This window comes from Nylanderia fulva, unplaced genomic scaffold, assembly GCF_048542155.1.
Source record: "Nylanderia fulva isolate GAGA-0341 unplaced genomic scaffold, ASM4854215v1 Scaffold771, whole genome shotgun sequence".
NCBI classification, from domain to species: Eukaryota; Metazoa; Arthropoda; class Insecta; order Hymenoptera; family Formicidae; genus Nylanderia; species Nylanderia fulva.
The window spans coordinates 31,893-43,998 of record NW_028190885.1 but is presented as its reverse complement, the minus strand read 5'-3'; the positions used below and the strand labels follow the sequence as shown (position 1 = coordinate 43,998).

The window sequence follows — 12,106 nt, the reverse complement described above, 5'->3', positions numbered from 1 at the left end:
CTATCAGGGAAAACAATACAAGATACCGACATAATAGCTTCGTTGGACGTTGTTTCATTATTTACTGATGTTTCCGTAGATCTTGCATTAAACGGTATCAATAATAGATGGCATTTTATAGAGTCACACACAAAGATTCCCAAAAATGAATTCATAGGTATGATAAAATTTATATTAACTTCTACATTTTTCACTTTTAATAACATAACTTACAAACAAATTTATGGGACTCCTATGGGTTCCCCACTTTCTCCGATCATTGCCGATATAGTCATGCAGGACTTGGAAACATCAGTAATTAGTAATTTAAATTGCGAAATGACTTTCTATTTCCGTTATGTAGACGACATTATTTTATGCACTTCCGCTGACAATATTACATATGTTTTGAACGAATTCAACAATTATAACGATAGACTACAATTTACATTGGAAAAGGAGGATAATCGTTGTATAAGCTTTTTAGACATAATGATCAAAGTAATAGATAACAAAATTTATTTAGATTGGTATCACAAAAAGACATTCTCAGGTAGATTACTTTCATTTTTTTCAAATCATCCGACTTGTCATAAAATAGGAACAATTTATAACTTGGTAGATAGAGCTTTATTACTATCACATCCGCAATTTCACAAAAAAAATATAGAGAAAGCTATTAACATTTTGCTATCCAACGGTTATCCTCTTGATCTAATTTTCACAGAAATAAAACGCAGATTAAAAAATCTCTCAACTAAGAAATTTAACAAGCCTAATAATAACAATATAACAGATACTAATAATACTAATACTAACATTAAATATTTTGTCATACCATATATAGAATCAATATCTGAGAAAGTTGCTTCAGCAATAAGAAGACCTGACGTAGTGGTAGGATATCGTTGCATTAAAAAATTAAATGACTTCATAAGAGTTCAAAAGGACAAAAATAATTGCCCCACGAATTCTAACGTTATTTACAAATTGAATTGCAACGATTGTGACGCCACATATGTCGGACAGACAAAAAGACAGTTAGGAACGAGACTTAAAGAACATAAAAATAATATTAAATTAGACTCTGCTAGACATTCGGTTATCACGGAACACATTCTAAACGAACAACATACATTTGACTGGGACAATATTAAAATTATGGATCATGAAAAGAATTACCAAAAAAGACTAATATCTGAAATGATCCACATTAAAGAACAGAAAAATGGAATTAATTTAAATACAGACACCGAATTGTTAGACAGTAGTTATTTTGACATACTTAAAAAATTTTGCTGAATCATAATTTAGAAAAAACATTGGTAATAAATAAATACATCACGCTCTCTATTTTGACATTTGGTATTCAGACTTCGCAACACACACTTGAAATATCGGGGAAAAGGACTTGTTAAAACGATAATGTAAGTTGAAAGATTTTTTAATTTTTTCTGACATTGATTTAATTCGCGTATTATATCCGTAGCATGCTCAAATGTCGCATAACTTGGCATCTCAGACCAATCGCCTTGCATATCTATTGGTCAACAGCGAAGAATCGTTTCAATTTTATATTTTAATATTTAACTAACTTTGTATTTTTAACATCTAACTTTATATTTTAATATTTAATTTTTATGTATTGATAAAGACTGTAGTGCAGTCGAAACGTTTACAATTTATATCGATTCTGTAACGGAATGTTAATTTAATGATTTAACTATTAATAAAAAAATTTTTACATCTTATTTATTTGCTCGTTTAGTTGGCCTACTATATATGATTGTTTAATTTTGTTTAATTTATACGAGCCTTTCATTAATTAATTATAATTGAGATTTGGATTTGTATTGTTCCAAGTTATTCCTCATCAAAAAAAGAAGATTAGATTATAGAAGTTTATATGTAAGCATAATTAGTAATTAATTATAGCATTAGTTATTAATTATAGTAATAATAGCATTAATTATAGTAATTAGTTATTGCAGTAATAAATTATAACATCTCTTTTCTATAAATAAAAATCATATTTTACATGATTGTGTGATAAAAGAATAAATTTATATAAATTAAAATAAAGCAAAAATTGATCAAAAAGATTGATTTTAAATACTTTTTTCTAATCATTAAAAATAAAAGTACTATTAAAAATACGAAGTATGCAGAATCGACGAAGTTGTTTCATACTTATCGAATTATAATATTTTGTATCGTTATATTATTATTACTTGTTTTATGTTAATGTTGTGACAAACAGCTTATAAAGCGAACAATAGCTTGTTATTATCTTGAGAGTATGTGTTATTATAAAGACTAAGTATTATATTTGCTCCGTTTATAACGCACCGATTGTTATCGGGTTGAATTAATTTAGGACACGAGGAAGTGATCGACTTATTTCGGTAAAATTCGCGACCTGCGAGACCGCCCGTGGGGACTACTTAATATAATGTCACGTATTCGGCGAAAGAAGAACATTATTATTCCTATCACTGCCTCAAGTTATTTCTCTCTGAGCAATGTAATAAAGAATCGATCAAGTCAAAGCAGCATTTTAAATTATTCCGAAATCCATCGTAGTCGTCATCGTCAAATAAAGAGAAACCAGAGACTTGTGTCTCGACTTGCGTCGATCGAGAAATATACTTTCTTTTTAAGATTTTTTTGAAGAAAATCGAAGATGTTTAAATTTGAGAAAAAATTGATTTTTACATTGTTTTTTGAAAATCTTATATAAATTGTTATTGAAAGAAAAAACTAATTTTACAAGATTAAAGTACGTAAAGAGACCTTTCGAAATCACACCTTATTTTTTAAAATCGGAGTAGTCTTCTGAAATTTATCAACGTTTGAAGTTGGACGTAACGGCAAAAATGATAAAAATTCCAGTCCCTGTTAACACAGAGCCTGTATAGTGTGGGCCAAACAACTTGAGGAATAATTTTACTTTTGATAAGACTACACTTTCTGCAAATTTCAGCGTGATTGAAAAACTTTGGGTGGATCACTTCATAAATAATACCTCATATATTATATATATACCGCGCTTTGCGCGGTCCTCATATAGTCTATATTAAATCCGTTTTAACACAAAAAATTAATTCTTTTTTTGTATTACCGCGAACTACTTCCACATTTGTTGTTCGACTTTCACGAAATTTATACCAAAATAAATGTTTAAATTTTTTTGTGGATGACTACTATGTTATCTATTTCTTTCTCCCAGATATTTTATTTTCTTTTTTTAAGACACGCTTTCTCTCTCTTTCACTCTAAAACACACGCGCTCCCTCTCTCTCTCTTTAAGACACATGCTCTCTCTCTCCTTTTCTCTCTCCCTCCCTCTTTCTTTAAGACACACGCTCTCTCTCTCTCTCTCTCTCTCTCTCTGTGTATGTGTGTGGGGTTTTTTAAGTTTACGCTTTCACCTACGCATCCACCCACACAATCGCATATTTATGAACGGATTTTTTAAAAAATTGGTACCAAAATGTTGCAAATTTTTGGCGACGATGTGGTTTTTTCAAGTGTTACACCTCCACCCACACGCATGCGCATTTATGGACCAATTTTCACGAAATTAGTACCAAAATGTTGCAAATTTTTCTGAGAAAGCTGCTGTGTGGTTTTTTTAAGTTTTATCCCACCCACGCATGCATCCACGCATTCACACATTTATTCACATACTTTTTTGAAATTTGTAGTTAAATTTTGTTGGAGATGGCTACTATGATTTTAACAAATTTTTATCATCCTATTATCACCCACGCACCCATGCACCCATTTGCATACGCATTTATTGACTTGGTCACACCAAGAAGTAATTTTTAAAAAATTTGTGTACGTATTTGTGATTATGTGTGCAATTCGTGTAAATAAACCTTTAATTTGTATGCAATTTTCACGAAATTAGTACCAAAATGTTGCAAATTTTTGCAATCACAAACATGTACACAAATTTATTTAAAATTACTTATTGGTGTGACCAAGTCAATAAATGCGTATGCACATGGGTGCATGGGTGCGTGGGTGGATGAATAGGATGATAAAAATATGTTAAAATCATAGTAGCCATCCCCAACAAAATTTGAGTACAAATTTCGAAAAAGTCTGTGAATAAATGTGTGAATGCGTGGGTGAATGCGTGGGTGGGATAAAACTTTAAAAAACCACACAGCAGCTTTCTCAAAAAAATTTGCAACATTTTTGTACCAATTTCGTAAAAATATTGGTCCATAAATGCGCACGCGCGTGGATGATTGCGTGGGTGGAGGCGTAAACTTAAAAAAATAAAATAAAACACCAGTTTCCTCAGAAAAATTTGCAACATTTTGGTACTAATTTCGTGAAAATTGGTCCATAAATGCGCATGCGTGTGGGTGGATGCGTGGGTGGATGCGTGGGTGGAGGTGTTACACTTAAAAAAACCGCATCGTCGCTATCTCCAAAAATTTTGCAACATTTTGATACCATGTGTTCAGAAATATTGCAAAAAAAAATTTTTTTCGCAAAAACATACCCTCCTCTGAAGAAAAAAATAAAAATAAAAAAATTAAAAAAAAAAACCCACAGCAGCCACCCCCGAAAAATTTGCAACATTTTGGTACCAATTTCGAGACAATCGGTCCACAAATGCGGAAGTAGTTCGGGCACAGACAGACAGACAGACAGACGGACGGTGCTTATATATATAGATTAAATTAATCCCTCTCTCTCTTTCTCTCTCTCTCTCTCTCTCTCTCTCTCTCTCTCCCTCTCCCTCCTCAATATTATATATAATAATATAATATTATAAATAAATATTATGTAATATAATCATTTTTTGCAGTAAAACAGAAAGCTCGATGGGCAAAGCCGGAAGAGGTACCAATTTAAAAAAAATCGGTTCATAAATATACGATTGCGTGGGTGGGTGCGTGGGTGGAGGGGTAAACTTAAAAAAATAAACCAGTAGTTTTCTCAAAAAAATTTGCAACATTTTGGTACTAATTTCGTGAAAATTGGTCCATAAATGCGCATGCGCGTGGGTGGATGCGTGGGTGGGTGCGTGGGTAGGGGGTGTAACACTTAAAAAAACCGCATCGTCGTTATCTCCAAAAAAATTTGCAACATTTTGATACCATGTGTTCAGAAATATTGCAAAAAAAGATTAAACATACCCTCCTCTGTAGAAAAAAAAAAAATAAAAAATTAAAAAAAAAACCCCACAGCAGCCACCCCCAAAAAATTTGCAACATTTTGGTACCAGTTTCACGAAAATCGGTCCACAAATGCGGAAGTAGTTCGCGTACATACATACAGACAGACGGTGCTTATATATATAGATATATGTATATATATTTACAAAATAATTAACAATAAATTATTAAATTACTACACTTATTATATAAATTATTTTAATTATACTACATATATGTATATATGTATATACATATAATATACTAATTATATACTATTAAAATTATATATATAAATGATTAAACTATTAAAATATTAAACTATAAAATTATTAAACTTTACACTATTTATAATTTTTGCTTTTTGTTACTTAATTTATATATTTTCTTATTATATTATAATTATTTATCTCAATATATCTTTTTTAATATTCCGTAATTTTATATGTTCGAGTTTGAACTAAACATGCAATAACTTTTTGGAAATTTATAATTGATTTGTTTACAAACAACATTTGTTAATTTATCAAATATATTAAATTCTTGATTTAAAAAATTACCATGTAAAATGTGAAGTATAAATAAGAAGATAAAGTGATAACATTTCCTTTGCTTGCAGAAGAAAGAAGAGTATTTGTACTGTGAATTTCGAGCAGATTTTCTTCTAACATATTTGTACTTATATACGCACTTCTCTGCTAATTACAAATCTATTATCAAATTAGAAAGAATTATTATCAGAAAATGAAAATACGAGCGTTAATAAAATATAAGTTTAGTAAACTGCGTCACTTGTCTGTAAGTAAAAAATGTTCCTTTGTTCTAGAATTTCTCATTTTTTATCCAAATGTGTCGAATAATAATAAAATTAAATTATACATTTTTTTATTTGTTATTACTTTATTAAGTGAGTTATTACTTAAGTATAATAGCAAATAAAAAATTTAATATAAATACATATATTTCTATAATATAATTTATATATATAAATTATATTTTGCAAATATAGTAATGATTATAAAGCAATGAGATTATAAAGTAAATGAGAATAACTCATCCTACATTTTCGTGTACACATGCAAATGTAGAATGAACTACTCTCGTTTACTAGGCTTCCAAATTGATATCTAAACATTCACTTATATTCTTTTATCCGATGTGAAATCCGGTCTGGTCTAATTTTAGGTAAAAAGCAATCCGTATATATATTTTCACAATTATATTTTCATAGTAAAACGCTTGTAACATATGCTACACCACCAGACAAGACTGCGCGCGAAAGCGCTCGCGGAAAACCGTCCGTAAAGTCGTGCACTCACTCGTGCCTTCGCCGCTACGCGGCGTCTTTTCTCGCAGTTAGAATTCCGCTGAGTGAGGATATAAGGCCACGCGCTGCACTGCCTAAAACATATTTGTGAATATATACGTATACATGTATACGACCAATGAGTGTCATTAAATTATTATCGGACACTCAATAGCAGTATTTTATTATAAAATTACTTGGAGACATTTTGGGTCAACAAATATGTCGGAAAACAACTGTGATTTTTTCGAAAGTAAAGATTTTAGCTAACTCTTTTTAAATTTAAATTCTTATTTTTCAAAATAAAGGACGGTATTTCATAGTCCGTTCTTATATTTAAGACTGTCTTAAGTACAAAGTCTTTTAAGATGCTTTTCTCTTCTTAAGTTTAGTCGGATTCATAATCAAATCTTGATGGTCTTATTTGAATCAAATAAGATCGTGTTTATTAGAAAGTAAGGTTATGTTTTCAAGTCAGTTGTACATGACTTTAAGATAAGCTTTAAGGCGGGAGCACAGACTTTTGCATAAGGCATAAAGCAGGGAGCATAACGTAACGTTCGTCAACGCACAAACTTGTGCATAAGACTTTATAATATTCTAACCATATAGTTGACCATCGAATGCTACACTCTCGCAATCACATAAAATTGATATACGGTAAATTTTATCAAATTAAAAGACATAAATAATATTATTGAATGAATATTAATTATTTTTTCTTATTTTATATCTAGGTGAAGTGAAACATCAAAAGTTTAGGATAAAAATTATATTAAAAGATAATTCAAGACAGTGTCATCACCACGCGCGTGTCATATAAATCTAATTATAGTGGATGAGTTTCATAAATCTCTATTGAAGACAATAATTTACAAATTTCTTCTTCAAATTCTTTTGTGCAACTATATTCCAAGAATAATTGGATCAGTAGTACCAGTGTTTAAGTTAGTTTAAGAAGAGCCTGGAAGATTAAGTCTAGATATCCTTTCAATAATGGTAAAAGTTTAATCAATTGTAAAGTTATTAATATCATTGATTTAATTTATTATTAGTAATTATTTTTCTTATTTTATGTCTACGTGTAAGGTTACATATTTTTGTATTTTTAGATGTTCAACTTCTACATAATTGGACATAAGACATCATGGATGTGAATTACATGGAAGAAGATTTTCTTATTTTATCTTTTTTACAATTGTGCTTATTGCTGTTATTAGAAGAAAGGAATCGAAAAAAGAGATGGTTAAATAGGAGATGGTGGGTGAGACCCATCAACGTTGCACGTCCTCTGTATGGGGACTTTGAACATCTCTTTAACGAATTGAAATATAATGATATCGATGTATTTTTTCGATATGCAAGAATGAGGAAAGAAACGTTTAATCATTTATTACAAATGACAAAGCCTTTTTTAACTAAATTGAGCAAAAGAGCTTTTAGTCCAGAACAACGATTGATCATAACTCTGAGGTACTTAATTACTTTTTTATCATATACTGTTAAATAAAAAAATAAAATAAACATGTCTAGTAAATTTACTTTTGCAAATATTTTATTTGGTAATATTGTTTTATATACATATCAAGACATTTTTGCAGATATTTAGCAACTGGGGATCAAATATTGTCTATTGCCCTAGCTTTTAGATGTGGAGAGTCAACAGTCCGAAAAATTATTCATGAAACTTGTTCAGTAATAGTAAAAATATTGCAACCAATTTACCTTCGTCTACCAAGAGAAGAAGAATGGAAAAATATTTGCACTGGTTTTCTGGAAAATTGGAATTTTCCTCATTGTGTTGGATCATTTGATGGGAAACACGTGGAAATACAAGCTCCGCCAAATTCTGGAAGCTTATTTTTTAACTATAAAAAGACATTTAGTATTGTATTGATGGCTGCATGTGATCACAGATATAGATTCACATTAGTCGATGTAGGTTCGTATGATGGTAATAGCGATGGTGGAATTTTTACTTCTTCTGATATTCATTCGGCACTGCAAGAAGAAACATTAAATCTTCCTAAAGGATTCGCAAATCTTCCTGGAAGCAACGTTAAATTGCCATGCTTTTTTCTCGGAGATAGCGGTTTTCCTATCAGTAGTATTATGATGCGACCTTACGCTGGAAAATTACATGATGAAAGAAAAAAAATATTTAATTACAGGTTAGTTTGCGTATTTATTATTAGCGTTATTATATAAGATATATATACATATATGTATGCTTATCAAGCGTTTTATTGAATTACAGATTGTCTAGAGCCAGACGTACAATAGAAAACACTTTTGGCATCTTATCTTCACGGTGGAGAATTTATCGAAAACCGATTAATATGCACCCTAATATATAGATAAAATTGTCATGGCGACAATATGTTTACATAATTATATAAAGTTTGAGGAAGATCTTATGCAAACGGAGAATAAAATATATTGTCCTCCTAATTTTATTGATTCGGAAGATGCAACAGGTAACGTTATTCCTGGAGAGTGGCAGGCGATATACTCAAAATGTATTTAAAGACATCCCTCCTACTTCAACGCATAATGCAACTGCAGTTGCATATAGACAAAGAGATACATTGGCTGATTATTTTTTAACGCCACAAGGTGAAGTTCCATGGCAATATCAGTATATTAGAAGAGGGCTGCATCACGATGATCCATGATAAAATATTCAATACAAATTATATTTTTATTTTAATACCAATTATATTTTATTTTATATTGATATACTTTATTACATTTAAATTTTAAACTCTAAAAAACTTTAAACAAAAAACTGAAATTGATATTATTTATGTTAATAAATTTTATATTATTAAATTACATAATTATGTAAACATGCATGTACAAAAAATAAACTATGTAAGCTTCATAAATAAAAGTAAAAACATTAATTTGTGTCATATAATAATACATCACAGTAAGTACATACATACATACATACATACATACATTACATATACTCGCAGTCTCTAAAAAAATATAAAACATTTTAATGTTATTTACGTATACGTAATAGTAATAGTAGTGATACTTTTATCACTTCTGATATTCATTGGCACTGCAAGAAGGAACATTAAATCTTTCTGAAGATTTTACAAATCTTCCTAAAAGCAACACTAAATTATTGTGTTTGTTTCTTGGAGATAGCGATTTTCCAAACTAATAATAAATAAATAATATTATGCTGCCACCTTCATCCAGAAAATAAAAAAATGTTTAATTACAGGTTAGCTGTTTGCGTATTCATTATTAGTGTTACATATTTAAACTCACTGTTTAATAAAAAATCAACGTAATAAAATGATTTATCTATTATTGCATATCTCCTCACTTTTAACTTATAACATTAAAGTGCACTTTCTACATCTCTCAAGTTTTAAACACTTACTTACTAGTTTTGAATAATTAAAAAAAAGACGTTGCACAATCGACATTTGCGTCTCGACATATTAATAATATTACGCCGGAGTACGAACCCGTCCAGAATATAATCTATGTTGCTTATGTTTCTGCTCCGACACATTTTATATTATTCTTATATTACTAAAGAAATTAAAACTTAATTGATATTATTTCTATTAATGTATATTTTATATTATTTTAATATATTTTTTAACTTTCGAATTTTTCTAAGTTTTTAAATAATTTTCGAAGTTATTTATATTTAAACTCTGAACTCTAAATAATAAACAAGATAAAAATTAAACTGATAAATTAACTTAAATAGATTTACGTTAATACATTTTATATTATTGAAACTCTGAACAAAACAAAAAATTAAAATCAAAAACAGAAATATGACAAGACAATTCTCACAAGGCAGTTCTCAGAATTGTATCAGTCTTTTAAGAACTTCGATTATTTTAAATATCGTATATAATGCGCAATATATCCTTCTTTTTTTCTTTTTTACACCCCTGCATCTTTGTAAGTGAAGAAAGTATTAATTGACAGAAAGCCACATCTTCTTCTACTTCCGGTTTTAAAGATGACGAAACAGTTGAAACAGGTGAAGAGTATTTATTCTCTAGCAAAGATGTGACTTTGGAAATTGCATTTGCAACATCCGGCTGCGATTTTCCTTTTGATTTAATTTTACTATTTAAACCTTTCTTTGTCGCATAATCACAGGCACTTAATACTGAGACTGAAGAAGCATCAGACTGGTATGGTGAGGCTACCGCGTCGCTTGATTTGTATAAAAGTGAAGTTGAGTCTCTAAAAATTATAAATTTTTTCAAACAAAACAAAATTTTTACAACATGAAAAATGCTACAAATAAAAATGCTTGTGAAAATATGTACCTTAGATGTGCTGAATTTATATCTGTAAAAGACTTCACTTAAAGTAGCTGTAGAAGATATGTTCATTTCATTTCTGCCACTTGAGTTTGAATTAAATCGATTTTGTTCTAATGATTCTATATTAACTTTTGAAGAATTCTGCTCAATCAAGATACTTGCATTCAAAGGGAGATTTTCTTTTTCGTTATTGGAGCTAAAGTTTCTAAAAATAGAAAATAGAGATTTCATTACTAATTTGCAAGTAGAAGCACTTTTAATTATATGAATAATTTATATGAATATTATGTTTATATTTTACATACTTTTGAAAAGAAATGTACCGTTTAGTCAATGGAGAGTTTTTGGTCACTGCATGCACGTTGGTCATTGTTCTGAAACAAAATATCAAAAATTGCTTTTTTGCAGTACAAAGAGTTTTAAGAAGATAATATATAAAAAAGAAATCTTGATTATTCTAATTTCTTCACAATTTTTACTATACCTTCTTTTTTTAACGAATGGATCCAAAAATTGCATGTTATTGAAAAATTCGAAAGTTTTCCTTTTTGAGGCTCCACTTCCAGTGGTTGTCTCTTCTTGTCTTTGCTTTTTCTCTCTTGTATATCTTTCACGTAAGCGTGTCCATCTAGATTGGCACTCATCCGCTAGCAACAAAAATTACATTAAATTTAGCAGCATGCGGTACAATTTTTCATGCTAGATCGCATGCAATCTAGCTTGTTAAAAATGCTGCATGCTACATTTCTAGCAAATTGTTTACTAGTTTGCAATCTAACATGAAAAATTATACTGTCTGTCATTAGTTTAAATTAACATTACAATTTATTTCAATTACTTCATAAGTTTAAGTTATTCACACAAAGTAACTAATGAAAAATTAATTTCTTACAAAAAATTTGTTAAAATAAAGAATAAGTTGAAATTTAGAAAAATACTACATAAATACCTGTCATGTTCAAAACGATTGCAATTTCACTCCAGGCATTCAGCTTTTTCAACTGATCTTTAAAGTCAGTTAATTCTTTATTATATAAATAGGGATGGTCATGTACTAAAGCTATAAGTAAAGCATCTCCATCTATTTCGTTTTCATTTATTTCGTTCTCTATTTCACAAAAATTTTCATTTTTATGTTCATTTTCAGAATCACATTGCATCTGTCCGTAGTAAGATTCAGTTTGATATTGAGAATCAAAACAGTATGTCTTATGATCCATTTTCCTATCGATATAAAATATTGATTGTAATGTAATAAAATATAAATATCCAATTATATATATAATTATTAATAATGCAGTACTTACAACATGTATTGTAAAAAA

General features: G+C 29.3%; 1 pseudogene; it reads right to left on the bottom strand.

Annotated features, from left to right (window-relative positions):
- Positions 1-10,104: 10,104 nt before the first annotated feature.
- On the bottom strand, positions 10,105-12,106 carry LOC114928644 (uncharacterized; annotated as a pseudogene).